Genomic DNA, 18,717 nt, shown 5'->3' with positions numbered 1-18,717 from the left:
TTATGGTACTCCCATTGGTTAGGACTAAACCTCTTCGAATGTCTTGAAATGCAAAGGAGTAAAAGTCAAACTGTTCTATCTCAAACAACCAAAGAGAGAGAGATTAGACGAAGAATAGTTGAAGGACTGTCCATCTAGCCAAAACCTAATAATGTTTAGGCCATATTGTATTGCACCCAGCAATGTTAAATGCTTCTTGTGTCCAAAGTTACTGAGGGGCAGCTAGTGAAGGACCGAATGAAATAGCAACTTCAGGCAAGGTGGTCACCGAACTATGAAATGAGGCCGAGCACCAATTTTGGATGTCCTTCCTAAGGTTTACATGTAGAAACAATCAGGAAAGAAAAGTAAGAAAAGGTCATATTGGACTTGAAATATGAATGAATGATTTTATTGCCACGTGTATTTTATGTGAGAAAGCTTTTCCACTGTTGCCATGATTGGGCACCATTTTGAATAGTTTTAAGAATAAAAAAGAAAGGATAAAGAGCTTGAAAAGAGTCCATCAGCCCAGCATGGAGGAGCCCTTACCTTTCTGAGGTGAGCACAGGACCCCAGTAACAGCAGCTGCTACATCACTGGAGGTGATGTCGGTGAGATAGGCCCAGTGACAAAAAATGGTGCCTGAAGATCGGCAAGTTTGTTAGTTGGATCTGGTGCTGAAGTTGTGGCGGAAGACATCACGGTGACATTGAGGTGAGCAGTGGTGAGAGGCATGACTCCATTAGTGGGTGTGGCCCAGGCAGTGGTGAGGTGGAGGAGGTGAATTGGCCCCGCGGCGAAAGATGGCCCCTGAGGATTAGCGACTTCAGCTTTAGCTGTGTCCAGCGTAGACGGCAGCCATGCCGTGGTGGTTCTGAGCTGGTTCAGAACTGAAATGTAGATGGACTTTTCTTTAAGCTACATCTTTTCATTTTTCTCTTATTCTTAAAACTATCAAAACGGTGCCGTATCGTGTTGACAAATGACAGTTGTACAATGTGTTTTGTTGTATTTCACTGTAAAATACGCATGTCAATACGATCATTCATGATCAATGATGCCTGTATCACCATCCCTCCTCCTCCTTCCTTTCTGCCATCTACACCAGGTCCAACTAATGTTGAAGTTGCCACTCTTCAGGCACCACCTTGTGTCACTGGGTCGGTTCTCCTACGCCACCTGCATTGGACCCACCAATGTCACAGTTGCATCTCTCAGCATTGGGCCCATCTTATTGATGATTCCAGCTCGGATCCCATGCTTGTCCTGGAAAACGGGCCCACAAGTCGCCACAACAAGGTCAACATTGGGCCCACTTGCCGCTGATGATGCTCTCTATGGTTAGGATGAGGTAGGTAAAGAAAAGGAAAAGAAAAGTGGTCAAGACACAGGTACAGTTACAACATTTAAGACATTTGGATAGCTACATAAATAGACAAGGTTTGGAGGGATATGGAACAGGCATAGGCAAGTGGGACTAGTTTAGTCTGGGAAACTTGATTGGCATGGACAAGTTGGATCAAAGGTTCTGTTTCTGTGTTGTATGACTGACTCTATGAAAAGTCCTAATAGACACAAAATATTAAACCTATTTTTCTCTTCACAGATGCTGCCAGGCCTGCTGAGTTTCTCTAGTTTTTCCTGCATTTGCAAAGGCAGTACAATTACATTAAAAGACAACTGGAGAGTATATGAATAGAAGAGTTGCTAGGCATATGAGTTGGATTGAAGGGTCTGCTTCTGTGCTGTATGATTCTATGGGCCCTGGCGCAGGAGCCTTACTCCACCTCCCTCTTGATGATGTCAATTTAACTCTGATTTGCTCTCTCAGATGCTGCCAGACCTGATGAGTTTTCTAGTAATTTGTTGTTATTGCACACTTCCAGAGTTCACTGTATTGGGCTTTTAAAGAAAAATTGGTCATGTTCTTGCTGGTTTTTTTTACGGAATAAACATTGGAACAGGAGTGGGCTTTTCAGCCTCTTGAGCATGTTCATTCCATTCAGTACAATCGTGGCTGATTGAACACTTCAATGCCTTTTACCCCCACTATTCCCATAACTTTCTATCCCTTTGGTCAACAGAAATCTACTCAAAGACTGAGCTTCTACAGTCCTTTCTAAGTAGTCAATTTCAAAGATTTACAAATTTTCCAGTTAAAAATTTCTCCTCGCTTCTATCCTAACTGGCATCCCCTTATTCTTATCCCCCGATTCTGGACTCCCCAGCCAAGGTAAACGTCTTAACTGCTTCTCGTCTGATTTTGCTTTTGAGCATTTTGTTGGTTTCAATGAGATCACCTCTCATTCTTTAAAACTGTAGGGAATACTGGTCTAGTTTGCTCAATCTCTTTTCCTGGGACCGTTCCACAACCCACTAACCATTCTGGTGAATCTTTGTTTTACTTTCTGTATGGCAATTATATTCTTTCTGAGATACGGAAACCAAAAGTATACATAGTGCTCCTCAGCTTCCATGCAATTACTACAAGGTGTCACTCCTCTGTACTGAAATCATTTTGTGATAAAGGCTAATATTCTACGAGCCTTCCTAATTGCTTGCTGCACCTGCATGTTAGCCTTCAGTGACTTACTGACAGGGATACCCAAGTTCCTTTGTGCATTTACACTTTCCATGTTTTGGTGTCTAAGAAATATTCTTACCAAAGTGGATAACCTTACATGTTTCAATTTGCTATGCTCTTGCCCAATTATTAAGCCTGCCTAAATGCTCCTGGTGTCACTTTATGTTTTCCTTTACATTGTCCTCACAACATTCCTGCTCAGTTTTATCTTTATCATCCAACTGTAAGCAGGGGAAGACAAAATGCATGGGAAAGTTTAAGGGAGAAATGTGCTTGAGGTTGTATGTGAGGAAGGTTTTTTTTTCTCTGTTCCTGTGTTTTCCTCTGTACCCACTTAGGCCAGAGCAGCAGCAAACTATTTTGTTTTGTGTGGAGGTGACTTTTCCCATGTAGCTCTGTTAGCCAGTGTGGGTCCGCTCTTGAAATGTATTTGAAAAGCAGCAGGCTATCTCACCTGGCCATTCTACACCCCACAGAAATGGAGATGCACAGTTGATCTTTCTTGTACTTAACAAAGAGAAAGCTCAGTTCATTTTGGTTACTTTATGAAGAATAATAGATTCCATGGATGTGATGACTGCTATGTATGTGTTTAAAGTTTGGGAGAAGATTTGTAGCTCGGGTGCTCGTTGTTGTGGTTCTGTTCGCCGAGCTGGGAATTTGTGTTGCAGACGTCTTGTCCCCTGTCTAGGTGACATCCTCAGTGCTTGGGAGCCTCCTGTGAAGCGCTTCTGTGATGTTTCCTCCGGCATTTATAGTGGTTTGAATCTACCGCTTCCGGTTGTCAGTTCCAGCTGTCAGTTGCAGTGGCCGGTATATTGGGTCCAGGTTGATGTGTTTGTTGATTGAATCTGTGGATGAGTACCATGCCTCTAGGAATTCCCTGGCTGTTCTCTGTTTGGCTTGCCCTATAATAGTAGTGTTGTCCAGGTCGAATTCATGTTGCTTGTCATCTGCGTGTGTGGCTACTAAGGAGAGGCTACAAGGACATGCCGCAACCCAAAGGACTAGCCACACTACCATACATCAGGAGCATTTCCGAACTGACAGCCAGACTACTGCGACCACTAGGACTCATAACAGCACACAAACCAACAGCCACGCTCAGACAACAACTCACCAGAACAAAGGACCCGATACCCAGCATGAGCAAAACCAACGTAGTGTACAAAATCCCATGCAAGGACTGCACAAAACGCTACATAGGACAAACAGGAAGACCGCTAACGATCCGCATCCATGAACACCAACTAGCCACGAAACAACACGACCAGCTATCCTGAGTAGCCACACACGCAGATGACAAGCAACATGAATTCGACTGGGACAACACTACCATTATAGGGCAAGCCAAACCGAGAACAGCCAGGGAATTCCTAGAGGCATAGCACTCATCCACAGATTCTTTCAACAAACACATCGACCTGGATCCAATATACCGGCCACTGCAACTGACAGCTGGAACTGACAGCCGGCGGAAGCGGCAGAGACAAACCACTATAAATGCCGGAGGAAACATCACAGAAGCGCTTCACAGGAGGCTCCTAAGCACTGAGGATGTCACCTAGACAGGGGACGAAATGTTTGTAACACAAATTCCCAGCTCGGCGAACAGAACCACAACTATGTATGTGTTTCTCCAGGGCTTTTTGCTTTTGTCTTTCAGATCCATAGGAGTGAAAGTATTTTTAGCAGCAGGAATACATTCTATTACAGTTGATAATTGGATGAATGATGATGGATCTTGTGAATTTAATTCATGGGTGGTTATTGGAAAATTAGCTAATGTAATGTACTTAGAATTTTGTATAAGATCAAGAAGCCTGATGTTCCAGATGGCTCCTCTGAAAGATGGCATCTCAGACAGAGTAGAGCTCCCTCAGAAACTGCATTGGGTATGTCAGTCTATATATTCAAGTTGCACTTATAAAATGATGTTGTGATTAATAGATGAATAGGAGAGTGACACAAATTTGGGACTTAGAACATCAGAGTTTTTCTGAGTGCAAGCTGAGGACTGATGTACTAAACTACAATCTGTCAGGGGAGTGTGATCAAAGTGTGACAAGTTGACTTTGACACATTTCATCCATATTTCATTCTTGTCCATGGGATATGGGCGTGGCGAGCAGTGTCAACATTTGTGCTATGACTAATTTTATTTTACATGGTAAGTTGCCTTTTTGAAGCAGTTCATGTGGTATTTGAGAATTGGTATTGCTATCATGATATTGACCCAGTGATACTGAAAGAGCAGCAACATAGTTCCAAGTCAGGATGATGTGTGGTATTGAAGGAAACTTGCAGGTGGTGGTTTCCCATCCATCTGCACTTGCCCTGCTAAGTGGTCAAGGTTGTGGGTTTGGAATGGGCTGTCAAAGGAGCCTTGGGAGGTTTTGTGCTGCTTCTTGGAGGGATACATAAAACTGTGTGTCTTTGGTAGAAGAAGTGAATGTTGAAGGTGTTGGGTGGAGTGCCAAAGCAGGCTGTTTTACATGGCGTCAAGCTCTTGAGTATTGTTCGAACTGTGGGGTGTATAAGGTGGGCTATATTCTATCACACTCCTGAATTGTGCCTTCCAGAAAATGGATAGGCTTTGGGAGTTGGGAAGTGAGTTACTCACCTTATACTCCCTAGATTCTGATCTGCTTTTTTAGCCCCAGTATGTATGTACGTAGCCAAATCAAATCCATCTCCATTAAACCCATTGTTTGCAACACAGTAAACTTAAAACATTCAGTGAACTTCAAAATTGACCATAATTCTTCCTAATCGAGGAATCCTGACGAAGGGCTTATGCCTGAAACATCGATTCTCCTGCTGCTCGGATGCTGCCTGACTGGCTGTGCTTTTCCAGCACCATGCTCTTCGACTCTGATCTTCAGTATATGCAGGCCTCACTTTCACCTAGTTGATCATAACCGTTCTTAACCAAAATTTGTGAATAATCAATAAAACCCAGGTTTATAACTTCAACAAAATATATAATGTTTTAATAATACAGTAGCTTTAGCAGAACAAAGTTAAGCAACAAGGTAATGTAATTAACGTCTGCGATTTAAACAGACGTTAAATTTTAGATTTTAGATCCCTCCCCAACTCTCATAAATTTCAGACAAGCACAGTTAAATCAAAACAAAAAATGAACTGAGAACATTGACGCGACAATCCATAATCTCGCAGGCAAATTGGATTGCATTTTGCTTGGTCAGACAATTATACATGCAAGTAGCTTCCAGTAGATTTGGCGGAATATTCACTTAACACTTGTAACTGCGATTCTATTCTCCTAACTTCCAGTAAAATGATAATGAGAGGATAATCTGAGAGCAATCAAACCTCAATCCTGAAGTTTTGCAGGCCACAATCCTTCTGATTTAAACATCGTTCAAAAACCAGTTCAGACTCTGATTTCTCTTTTACAGAGCTTTATTCGTCTCCCTTTAAGGCCCAGTTAAAATTCAGCATCTGCCATCTATTTAAGTGGAATGCATATCTGAAATCGAAATGTCTAGAGCATTCTTTGAATAAGAACAAACTTGTAATTAGCTTCCAGGCCTGATCTCATGGAAATATTAGTTTGTTTGCTTTTCACTTTTGTTTTTAAAAAAAGTTGTTGCTCACAGACCAAAGGTCACTTTAAGCTCTCAAGTCGCAGGTTGGAGCGCCAAATCAAAAATGCTTAGTAAAAAAAAATGAAGATCTCAACACGAGTCCAGTTCAGTTTCTGGTCAATGGTAATCTACAGAATGTTTCTTGGAAACTCAAAAAAAAAATTCATGTAGGCACAGGAATTTATAATTTTTTTGATCACATTTCACACATAATACTTTAAAAAGTTTTATCATACACCTTGCATTTATTGTTTGTAAAAGTACCACTGAAACATGAGTTGCAAATTATGCTGAACGGTTGGGTCGTGTATTGGTGAAGCATGAGCACAATGTATCAATAAGCCTTTATTGGCAAATTACTAATGTAAAGGGAAATGAGGGGCATTCCATGTTCTTCAACAAGCAAAACCTTTTCACATTGGTAAGCTAATCAGATTCCACAATATGTTTTTGAAAATCCTTTTGGAGATTATTTTCTTCATTAATAGGGTCATTTCCTTAAAGAAAAGCTTATAACGTAACAGTTAAACACTGAAAAATACATAAAATACTTAAATTCACCTTCCTGCAACTTTTGAGTAAACTGCCTTTTGTATATATGATGTTTTGGACAGACACGGTTCCAAACAATTATTTTTGGCTGAATAGTGAGCAATTGGTTGTTCACCTTTATGTTACAAGCTCCCAAACAATTTTAGCTGACCTAATGATAAGTTAACACACTTGATGCGATTGTTGATGGGTTCTCTCCTCATTTCAGTGGAAGGTTCCCCTCTTCAAAAATAAAGACAAATTTATTGTCGAGGTTGAAGTTGTCTCGTGTGAAGTTAGGCCAAGTCTCAGTTTGTATAACTAATTGCAAAGGCTCCTTATGAAGTTTGTGTTAGAGGGATGGATGGGGTCATTGGTCTTGTGCTGTCTCACTTGCCCTGACATACTCGGCTTGGTTCTTGAATGCACCAATCATTGGATGAATTACTCAGAGTCCACTTCCTGCTTTCCATATCTGGAGGGACCTGTACCCTCAGTCATTCTCCAGGTGAGTTATTGTTAGAAGGAATGAAGACCCTGAAAAGGATTTTTTTTGTTGTATACTGTCATGAAGCTTTTTCTCAGAGAGCCTGAGCAGTAACAGTGTATATAGGTATGTTTAAGTTGTCTTTTATTTAGCAAATACAGCATTCGTATAAAAAGTGAAACTTCAAAATGTTGACATTGTGAATTTTCCTCTTACAACGGTTACATTTCCTTTTTTGCAATGTGAGTGCTATAAGGAAAACGTAGGTGAAATTATGAATCTGTTCTGTATTTCTCGTTTTTCAGAACGCTGGGACAGCCTGTCTATTTAGTACAGAAATATTGTAAGCAAACATTGTACTTTACATTTGTCGCCATGAAAAACACAGAACGTAACCAGTTTTGAAATATTAATATTTAAGCTGTGCTCCAGAGAATAATTGGAGCGGTTATCTGGTTTGGAACAGAAAATGCTGGAAATCGGCAAGGTGAGGAGGAAAGTCTCGAATCCACCTCTGTCTGAACAGGAATTGAACTCATGCTTTTGATCTAGCTGAACTAACTAATCCCTTGGTTTATGTAATGTAGGTAAGATAAGCACAGATTTTCCTTTTATTTGAGTAATGTTTTCCTGGTTTTAAAGTAGTAAAGATTGATGAAACTCCTATTGTAGCAGAATAATTATGATCAAATTTAGCTGATACGTGCTTATTAGAGAGAAATAGATGGTCAAATCCATGTACTGCGAACTTGCTAATTGTGGACTCTCATGGGTTGTGAGGCTTCCTTCATTGAAGAGGCTTCCTTCATTTTCACCCAATTAAATTTTAATTTTATTTGTTCAGAGACGTGACTGACAAGTCTCCTATCCCTAATTGCCCTTGAACTGAGCTGCTTGCTAGACCATTTCAGAGTGCAATTCAGAGTTTCAGCCACCTTGCTGTGTGTGTGGAGTTGCATGTAAGCTAAATCTGGAAAGGACATTAATGAACCTCACGTTATTTAAAATGAGCAATGTTTCATTGTCATCATCACAGAGAGTAGCTTTATACCATTGATGCATTAATTGAATGTAAACTCCCAACAACTGCCATAATGGGGTTTGAACCATTCGCTGGAGCTCTGGCTTACTGGCCTAGTGATGGAGGCCTCACCCCACTACTATCTTCTCTGTGATTAATTGAAAGTTTGAATAATCTTGAAAAGTTCCCTCACTTGTTAGGCTAAAGGACCTATTGATTTAACTGTATTACTAATACCAGTGTACCCAGCTAAGAGAACAGATGATGCAACCAATGTTTGTTACTTCCAGCAATTGATTCAGTGATATTTTGTAACTTCTGCAATTTTTTTATTTAAATAGGATATCATTATGTAGAGATTTGCAACTTGTCTGTATAGTACCAAACAAAATTGCATCTGATTTAGAAGTGAAAAGGAGAATTTGCCACACCAGAGTTGGAGATGGTGATTGTTATGCTCTATATTAATGCTTGTTTTCTCTAAATTATTTTCATGTAAGAATTGCATATCGTTAAAGTCATTAGGGCATCCTGGATGCAACTGGCATCCTGTGTGCCAGTTATAAGATGCATTGCAGCAGTTTGACAATACTCTTCAAACAGCACATTCTAAACCCACAGCTTTCAACAGGGTTTTGCTCTAAGCCATTCCTGACCTGGCAATATATCATCATTCCTTCACTGTTGCTGGATCAAAGTTCTTGAACATTCACCCTAACACGCTGTGGATATATCTACGTTACTTGGACTGCAGCAATTCAAGAAGGTGGCTTATTGCTTCTTGAGGGCAGTTGGGGCAAGGTAATGAATTGTGACTGTAATATGTAGGCCACGTTTCATGACTGCAGAAATAAAAATTGTATATTTGTAGAAACAATGTGATATTTGTGTTGGGGATCACTGCTGTTTCAGTTGCTACCTCTGGTTCCACGTCTTGTATGTGTTTGAAAATGCGTTACCAGTTGATCCTTACCTGCTGAAAGTAACTAGTCAATGGGTTGTACATGATTTCTAGCTATTTTTAAGTTCCATTTCCTATATGCTGATTTCTAGCTATTTTTAAGTTCCATCTCCTATATGCTGCCAGAAGATTTGGGATAGTACCCTCACAGAAATGGTCTGGATAATGACTTTGTTATGAAAAGCAGCTTGAGACTAAATATACTTGTGTGAGAAGATTTACAAACAGTTTTGTGCAGTGTTAAGTGGTCTCACAGGGTGCAGGATTTTGGATGATCTTGCTGACCGGAGTGGTTGAGATGGGAGATAGCTGTGTGATATATCCCAAGATTGAATTGGCCACTGCCACTTACTGTATGGGTGAGGTGTTGAACCTGTATCTGCTGAGCGGCTGTGAACTGAATAGAAATCCGTCATTTCGAGCAGAATCTCACCTGTTTCAGATGTGATGGAACATATTAGTCAGATAAATCGCACTTCCACTTGTAACTGCAGTTGTACTTCATAGTCATACTTCTGCAAGGGCGAGCTGGAACTGGTGGAAAGTAAAAACAGAAATGAGAGGAACAGGAATAGAACATTTTGCCGAACAAGCTCATCTTTTTTTTAAAGCAACAAATGGTAGATAGAAACTATGTGGGGATTTAAGGACCATTGGTGCCAACAGTGTGAGTAGTTTCTTCAATGCTGACAAAATGATCCATGTCCCTAACATACAAGCACTCACTCCACTGGGAGCCAGACATAGAGGGGAGCTCATTAGAATAAGCATAAAGTTGGTGCTCATTGGGAGAACATTCTGAAAAGCTCTCAACTGACACTCCGTCTTAAATGCCTTCAGCTTATTCCTCAGAAGATCTTCTAGCCCACTCTCACCACCATACTTGGTTCTGAGCAAAGTTGAAAAAGTCTGAAAAACACTAAATTGTCTGGAACAGATGAAATCCCTGCTGAAATTCTGATACACATGTGATACAACTGCACAAATTCATATCCCTCATCTGGAAGGAAAGGTGCATGATGGGGGAATCTAGGGATGCTGCGATTATGACTATTCAAGAAAAGCAAAACTAGTCCAGTTATAATAATTAGAGGAGTCTCCCTACTCTGAAAAGACCATTGAAAAGACCCTCTTGGATTGTCTGCTAGTGTTGGAAGACTTCCAGAGTATCTGCATGTTTTGTGCATGGAAGAGCACCACATAATGATTTTCACTGTACGCCAAGTCCCCAAGCAAAATATGTGGAACAGCAGCAATTGCTGGATCTATCCTTTTGCCAACCTCACAAAAGCCAATCACTGCGACAATCATGAAGATCGATGGAGTATCCTCCTCAAATTTGGATGTCTTCATTAATTTGTCATCTTCATCATCTGTCTACTCCATGGTGACATACAAGTTGTAATTCTCACAGATCCTATCTTAGTGATGTTTGGAGTCAAACAAGGCTACGTCATCACACTGACTCTCTTCTCAATCTTCCTTGCTGCAATTCTGCATCTCCCCTCCAGCAGACTACCTATCAGCTATGGAGCAAATGTGAAACTGTTAACTTACACTACTTTCAATCCAAAACCAAAATTGCTCCAATTTCAGTTATTAACCTCCAGTATGCAGATAATAGGTATCTGCAGCTGAAAATGTGTTGCTCCAAGGAACAGGAGAATCGACATTTCGGGCATGAGCCCTTCTTCAGGAATGAGGAAAGTGTGCCAAGCAGGCTAAGATAAAAAGTAGGGAGGAGGGACTTGGGGGAGGGACGTTGGAAATGTGATAGGTGGAAGGAGGTCAAGGTGAGGGTGATAGGCCGGAGTGGGGGTGGGGGCGAAGTGGTCAGGAAGAAGATTGCAGGTTAGGAAGGCGGTGCTGAGTTCGAGGGATTTGACTGAGACAAAGGTTGGGGGAGGAAAATGAGGAAACTGGAGAAATCTGAGTTCATCCCTTGTGGTTGGAGGGTTCCCTGGCAGAAGATGAGGTGTTCTTCCTCCAGCCGTCGTGTTGCTATGATCTGGCGATGGAGGAGTCCAAGGACCAGCATGTCCTTGGTGGAGTGGGAGGGGCAGTTGAAGTGTTGAGCCACGGGGTGGTTGGGTTGGTTGGTCCGGGTGTCCCAGAGATGTTCTCTGAAACATTCTGCAAGTAGGCGGCCTGTCTCCCCAATATAGAGAAGGCCACATCTGGTGCAGCGAATGCAGTAAATGATGTGTGTGGAGGTGCAGGTAAATTTGTGGCGGATATGGAAGGATCCCTTGGGGCCTTGGAGGGAAGTGAGGGGGGAGGTGTGGGCGCAAGTTTTGCATTTCTTGCGGTTGCAGGGGAAGGTGCCGGGAGTGGAGGTTGGGTTGGTGGGGGGTGTGGACCTGACGAGGGAGTCACGGAGGGAGTGATCTTTCCGGAACGCTGATAGGGGTGGGGACGGAAATATATCCTTGGTGGTGGGGTCCTTTTTGGAGGTGGCAGAAATGATGACGGATGATACGATGTATATGGAGGTTGGTGGGGTGGTAGGTGGGGACTAGTGGGGTTCTGTCCTGGTATCCTGGCATCATTCAGAAAGTGAACTCTGAGTCATAGTCGTACAACACGGGAGTGGACCCTTTGGTCCAAATCGTCCATTCTGACCAAGTTTCCTAAACTAAACTAATCCCATTTGCCTGCATTTTCTCTTCATGAACTTGTTCAAATGTCTTTCAAATGTTGTAACTGTGTTTGAATCTACCACTTCCTCTTGCAGGTCATTCCACATAGCATCTCAGTGGCTCGGTGGTTAGCTCTGCTGCCTCATAGGGTCAGCCTCGGGTGACTGTCTGTGTGGAGTTTGCATGTTTTTCCTGTGTCTGTGTGGGTTTCTTCCGGGTACTCTAGTTTCCCTCGGCGGTTTGAGGATGTGCAGGTCAGGTGAACTGGTCATGCTAAATTGCCCATAGTGTTCAGGGATGTGTAGGTTAGGTGCATTAGTCAGTGTAAATGTAGAGTAATAGGGCAGAGGAATGAGTCTGGATAGGATACTCTTTGGAGGGTTGGTGTGGGTTTGTTGGCCCAAATGGCCTGTTTCCACACTTCTATACGAACTATCCTCTGTGTGGAAAATGTTGCCCCTCTGGTACCTTTTAAATCTTTATCCTCTCACCTTAACATTATGCCCTCTAATTTTGAATTCCCCATTCCTATGGAAATTGCCTTTACTATTCGCCTTATCTATACCCCTCAACATTTTATAAATCTACACAAGATCACCCCTCAATTCCTATAATCCAGTGAAAAAAGTCTCAGCCTATCTGCCCTTTCCTTATAACTCAAACCCCCCAGTCCTGGTAGCATCCTTCATCAATCTTGTCTGCATTCTCTCCAATGTAATGATATTCTTTCTATAGCAGACTGACCAGAACAGTACACATATTCCAAAAGTGACCTCACTAATGTCCTGTACCACTGCAATATATTGTTGACTTCTCTGAAACATATGAAACAAATGGACATTCACTAAACAGGAAACCTAAGGTACTCTTGCAACTCCACAAAACAATACCTCTCCCAATCAATTAGAGATAGATCATCTGCAGGATCTTGGAAAACATGGATTGAAAACATGAAAACAAGGGGGCATAGCTTTAAATTAAGGGGGGGTAGATATAGGACTGATGTTAGGGGTAGGTTCTTCACTCAGCGAGTCGTAAGTTCATGGAATGCCCTGCTAGTAGCAGTAGTGGACTCTCCCTCTTTATGGGTATTTAAGCGGGCATTGGATAGGTATATGGAGGATAGTGGGTTAGTGTCGGTTAGGTGGGCTTTGATCGGCGCAACATCGAGGGCCGAAGGGCCTGTACTGCGCTGTATTCTTCTATGTTCTATGTTTTCCTTGTCTTGGGCTTCTTCTTGATGAAGGCAAACTAGAAAATTAATTCATAATTCTCCAATATGCTTGCTTGTTATTCAGGAGACTGAAGTAGAATATTTGAGGACCAGGAATTCAAAGCCAGAATAATGTCTTTGTTTAAAAACTGGAAGAACTGCAGATGCTGTAAATCAGACAAAAATAGAAATTGCTGATAAAGCTCAGCAGGTCTGGTAGCATCAGTGAAGAGAAATCAGACTTAAACTTTCAGGTCCTGTGATGCTTCCTCATACTTTTGTTTACTGGATAGCAGTGATCTCTGAGCTCCCTATATGCTTCAGAAAAATAGATGAAGTACAGCTTAAAGCATGGGAGATCTGCCACCAACAGTACCTTTGCATGATCCTCTAAATGTGGTGGCAAGAAAGGTGGTCCAATAGTAGAATGCTCTACCAAGCCAGCATTGAGATGCTAAACACACAAAACCAGCTCCACATGTCTTTCATATGCCTGACACCAGACTCCAGAAGCAGCTGCTCCATCCAGGATTTGATCACTGCAGAAACTTTTTAGGAACGCAAATACCCATGGCAATGCATACGACTTCCAGCCTTGTGACCAACTAAAATGGAAAAGCTTTACTCAGGAATGCATTGTAACACATCAGACTTTGTCAGGAGCACTAGAGTTGAAGTCCAGGCCTTGGAGTGAGTGCACAAACCTCCAAATGACTGATTGTTTTGAAGGTGTTGGTGTACTGTACTTGTAAGAGAGTTTAAAGCAACAGAATCAAGTGTTCTGAAAAAAATATAATGTAACATTTGGTCGAACCACTCATTTATATTGGCTGGTTGTCTGGAAACGACAAAGCATAGTTTCGAATTAGGCCAATCAGTTTAAATTATACCCCGAAAAATACCAAACTCCAAGCCAGTTTGAATTTCGTATATTAATAATCTTAAAAGCCAATGACACAACCTGATGCCTTGGGGGTATAAGACCGGGGAAAATTAAACAATTGAGAGGAGAACTGCTAAGCTACCAGCATGTAAAGACTGTCTGAAAAATAGCTTTCTTAAAGGTACCTTTATTGATCAGTAACCTGTGAAGCAGAATCCTCAAGGAGAAGCAAAGAAGACAGGAATACAGAGAAAACTGAAAGCTGCCTGGCTTTGAGATAAAAAGTTTTGTTTTGCAAATCTTAATAGAGAGTTTTATTAGACCAGTATTATAGAAGGGAAGGTAAAATATAAGTTGGATGAAGGAGTTGTAAATAGTTGTTGGTTAATTATTCTCTATTATACTTTAAGAAATAAAGTTGTTAATTTTTACTTTAAATAGTTCTTGGCCTCTCGCATTTTCACAAATTATTGCACGGGCAAATTTTTTCTGTGTTGCTGCTTTAAATTAAGCAGGAGAATTTACCCCGTGTCGTAACACTGATCTACCCAACACTTCTACCACTGCCTACCCAGCATGTGGCAGATTGTGCATTGGACTTATCAGTCCAAGAACCAATTGAACTAGAATGGAAGAAACATATTTTCAATCTAGAAGAGCTGCCTAAGGTTGAGTGTTCCCACTTTATTGTTGCCTGTAAGCAAAACCTTATGGCTAGTTTACGTTAGTTGTGTAGGAGTATAAGCTTGCCATTGTGTAAATTAATTGAGATCATTGTTTGATTGCCACAGCTAGTCAGAGCTCATTTTGTCAAATCCAAAAGACTTTGACTCAGGACAACCTAGAAATGCTCCATGTAGACAGCCATTAGGTTAATTTTTATGTTCTGGTCTATTGTGATTGAAATAATTAAAATTATTTGATATTGAGAAACTGGAAGTAAGGGTGAATTTATGCAGCATCCTGGGCTTATTCAGTGTACTTTGTTTTATAGATGTAAGTTTGCTTGCTGAGCTGGAAGGTTCATTTTCAGACGTTTCGTCACTATACGAGGTAACATCATCAGTGAGCCTCTGGTGAAGCACTGGTGGCATGGCCTGGTTTTTATACCTAAACACAAAAATAAAAAGTAGGCCATACTATTAGTGCTTCTCTGGAGGCTCACTGATGATGTTACCTAGTGTGATGATGAAACATCTGAAAATGAACCTTCAAGTTCAGTGAGCAACGTACATCCAGAACCTCAACCTGAGCTACGAATCTTCTCAAAACTTGCTAACTTTGTTTTACAATTAACTCCTCCTAATTTGGTCAGTGCATTGAGTGCAGGTGTTGGGAGGTCGTATTACAGCTGTACAGGACGTTGATTAGGCTGCTGTTGCAATACTATGTGCAATTCTGGTCTCCCTGCAATAGGAAGGATATTGTTAAACCTGCAATAACCATGTTTTAAAGGGCGGCGCAGTGGCATAAAGGGTAGCACAGTGGTTAGCACTGCTGCCTCACAGCGCCAGAGACCCGGGTTCAATTCCCGCCTCAGGCAACTATCTGTGTGGAGTTTGCACATTCTTCCCGTGTCTGTGTGGGTTTCCTCCAGGTGCTCCGGTTTCCTCCCACAGTCCAAAGATGTGCAGGTTAGGTGAATTGGCCATGCTAAATTGCCCATAGTGTTAGGTGAAGGGCTCTGGGTGGGTTGCTCTTTGGAGGGTCAGTATGGACTTGTTGGGCAGAAGGGCCTGTTTCCACACTGTAAGTAATCTAATCTAATCTAAAATTCAGAAAAGATTTACAAAGCTGTTGCCAGATTTGGAGGATTTGAGCTATAGGGAGAGGTTGAATAGATTGGGGCTGTTTTCCCTGGAGCCTCGGAGGTTGAGGGGTGGCCTTAGAGATTTATAATATCATGACAGACATGGAGAGGGTAAATAGACAAAGTCTTTTACCCGGCGTTGAGTCTAAAACTAGAGAACATAGGTTTAAAGTGAGAGGGGAAAGATTTAAAAGGGACCTAAGGGGCAACTTTTTCACGCAGAGGCTGGTGCGTTGTATGGAATGAGTGGCCAGAGGAAGTGGTGGAGGCTGGTACAATTACAACATTTAAAAGGCATCTGGGTGGGTATACGACTTGGAAGAGTTTAGAGGGATATGAGCCAAATGCTGGCAAATGTGACTAGATTAATTTAGGATATCTGGTTGATATGGATGAGTAGGACCGAAGGGTCTGTTTCCGTGCTGTACATCTGTACGACTCTATGAGTAAGTTCCTTATAAAAATATCAAACACTGTAAACTAAATTTGCTTGTTTTCAAATAGTTTAAGTATCATTCTGAGTATTGTTGTGGTACCTATGTTTTTTTTTCTATTAGTCTAATTTGCAGATTTAGCCAGAGCTCTGTCATTTGGCAGCATGGCGGGGCTTGTTCTTGAAGTAATTGCAATTGAAGTTATTAAGAGTGCCTTTTGGGCACTTGGTGGATTTTGGAGCACGAGTGAGGATATATTGATGAGCAAGTCATGTTACCTGCTTACAGTTGCTTTTAAATGGTAAATATTCATGAGGAAATGAATACACAGGCGTAGATACTAATTGAATGGATTTTGGCAGAGAACCAAATTCTAGAAAACAAAAATAACCCGCTTATTACTGTAAAGTGCTTTGAGTATTTTTGCTTCAAGATGTTCATCCCTGCTCATTTTCAGATACATTTATTTATCTTAAAATGTTATTTGTGTTCATTGATTTGGTTTTTAAACTATTATGTTCATTCTCTTTCGAATGAATTTTGAGTAGTGCAAGATGTAGAACAGTGCAGTACAGTTCAGGTCCTTCGGCCTTCGATGTTGTGATCTTTTATCCTACTCTAAGATCAAACTAACCAACATACCCGTCATTTTACTGTCATCTATGTGCCTATCCAAAAGTTTAAATGTCCCTCATATATCTGACTCTGCTCCACTGCAAAAACACTCAGATGACACAGAGGATGTTTTTTTTTGCGAAGTCAACCATTTAAAAAATGTTATCTTGGAATGTTCCTTGTGTATTTCGACATTGAAATATCTAACCTGTGAGCAATAAGTTTCTAATTATTCTTTTTCCTGAAACCTAGCAAAAGTTACTCTTTAAATAGGCCATATTTTCCCAGGAATAAAGCTAAAGTAGTCTGCCTTATTGGTAACAGATTGCTGTGAAATTGAGGGAATCGGTAATTGGTTATGTTGGGGGAAAAAAGTTGGAAGAATTATTTTTGGAAGCTGGATTGGCTATATACCTTTTCATTTCCTCAATGCTTTGCCCACTGTGAGATCTGATGATCGGTAGCAGCAGCATGAAGAGCTGCTGAGAGGAAGTAACACAAAATACAGAGTAATAAGAGCCTGCCATTCAATCAGATAATATGTAACTATATTCGATCAGACCGCTGTAACTATGTGGGCTGTCTACTAGATATGCAGCCAAGGTAATTGATTGTATTTGTCTCCAGTTGCGTGGTTGAGGTAGAAGATCTGGTATTCTCCTAAGTGTCATAGTTCCAATGGGACAGTTGATGGTTACAGGGTCTGGCCATATTCTGAGGTGACAAATAAGAGTTCAGTTTTCATTGTTTACAGGAGTGGCTGATGAGTGAAATTACCTGGCTGTGGTCAATGTGTTTTTGACTGATGGACTACAAGTGCAAAGCTTTATTTGCCCGCTAGTCACCATAACTAACAGGATTTTAGCAGCGATGTGTGGCTTTCTTTATTGTGTGCAGACTGTCTGTGTGGAGCTGTATTGCTGAATGAATGGATAGGTGATTAATGGCAGTTCAGTGGACTCTATTCTTCATCTTTTCCTCATGTCTGCAGGCTTTAGCAAAGAGCCTTTTGTTTATGCTGTCCAGGGCCTTATTGTTAATAGGGGACTGTGGAGGATGTGGTTTGATGCAGCTTTGCAAGTATTGCAGATAAAAGACTGAGTGCATTCTACGGGCTTGGTGTTTGAGAGGTCAAGTTTCCTTGTTATGATGTAACTATTTCATGATAATTGTTATGCACCCATGTTATTATCCTGAAAGAACAGTAACCTTTTTGCTCTCTCTCCCTGTGATTTCTTGTTTTATTTTCTGATTTTTCGTTTCCCTCCTGTGTGTTTTACTGGGAATAACACTAGTCTATGTGTGAGGTTTTTTATACGTAGTAGCGTTTCTTCCTCTTCAACACCAAGCCCTGTCTTTCAATCCCATAGAACAACATCAGATATTAAATGCTACTTTGTAAGTTTAGCCGAAGTATTGAATCCATGAAGAGGGGAATCCATTTGCGTATATTTTTCTTACAAGTTGTCAGCGGAATTACATTAACTCAGTTAGTACTTAACTTTCACAGTTTCCAGAAAATATTACCCCCACGCATATTTCTCATGTGTGAGTGCCTGCTTGCTGGTGTCTTTTTAACACTGCATACTAAAAGGAAAGCGTGATGTGCTCTATAATTCTGAATGTATTCAAGGGGAGGAGGAGCATTGTGTAGTGGTCCCTACCTTTGGGTCAGACATGTTTGATAATTTATCTGATGATTAAAAGTATCTACCAAGGGAAGGTGTTGTCTCTCAAACCTCCATAAAACGGTTAGAGCTACATTTTATTGAATAGTGCCTCTACAATGCTTAAGCTCTTCTTGTTAATCAAAGCTTTTAGTTAAAACGTTAGGCCAAAGGGAATTCAAAATCCAAGTGTTTCTCACAGGTTGCTTCCAGAAAGAGAGATGCCAATAGATATGTAGATATTGGGAAGATACAAGATGCGAGTATGGACTGGTA

General features: G+C 41.1%; 1 protein-coding gene across 3 annotated transcripts in view; it reads left to right on the top strand.

Moving 5' to 3' along the window:
• ptpn9a (protein tyrosine phosphatase non-receptor type 9a) overlaps positions 1–18,717 on the top strand; it is a 232,184-nt gene that overhangs the window by 46,590 nt on the left and 166,877 nt on the right. The gene's annotated exons all lie outside the window — the stretch shown is intronic.

This window comes from Chiloscyllium punctatum, chromosome 33, assembly GCF_047496795.1.
Source record: "Chiloscyllium punctatum isolate Juve2018m chromosome 33, sChiPun1.3, whole genome shotgun sequence".
NCBI lineage: Eukaryota > Metazoa > Chordata > Chondrichthyes > Orectolobiformes > Hemiscylliidae > Chiloscyllium > Chiloscyllium punctatum.
This window is presented reverse-complemented; position numbering and strand designations above follow the sequence as displayed.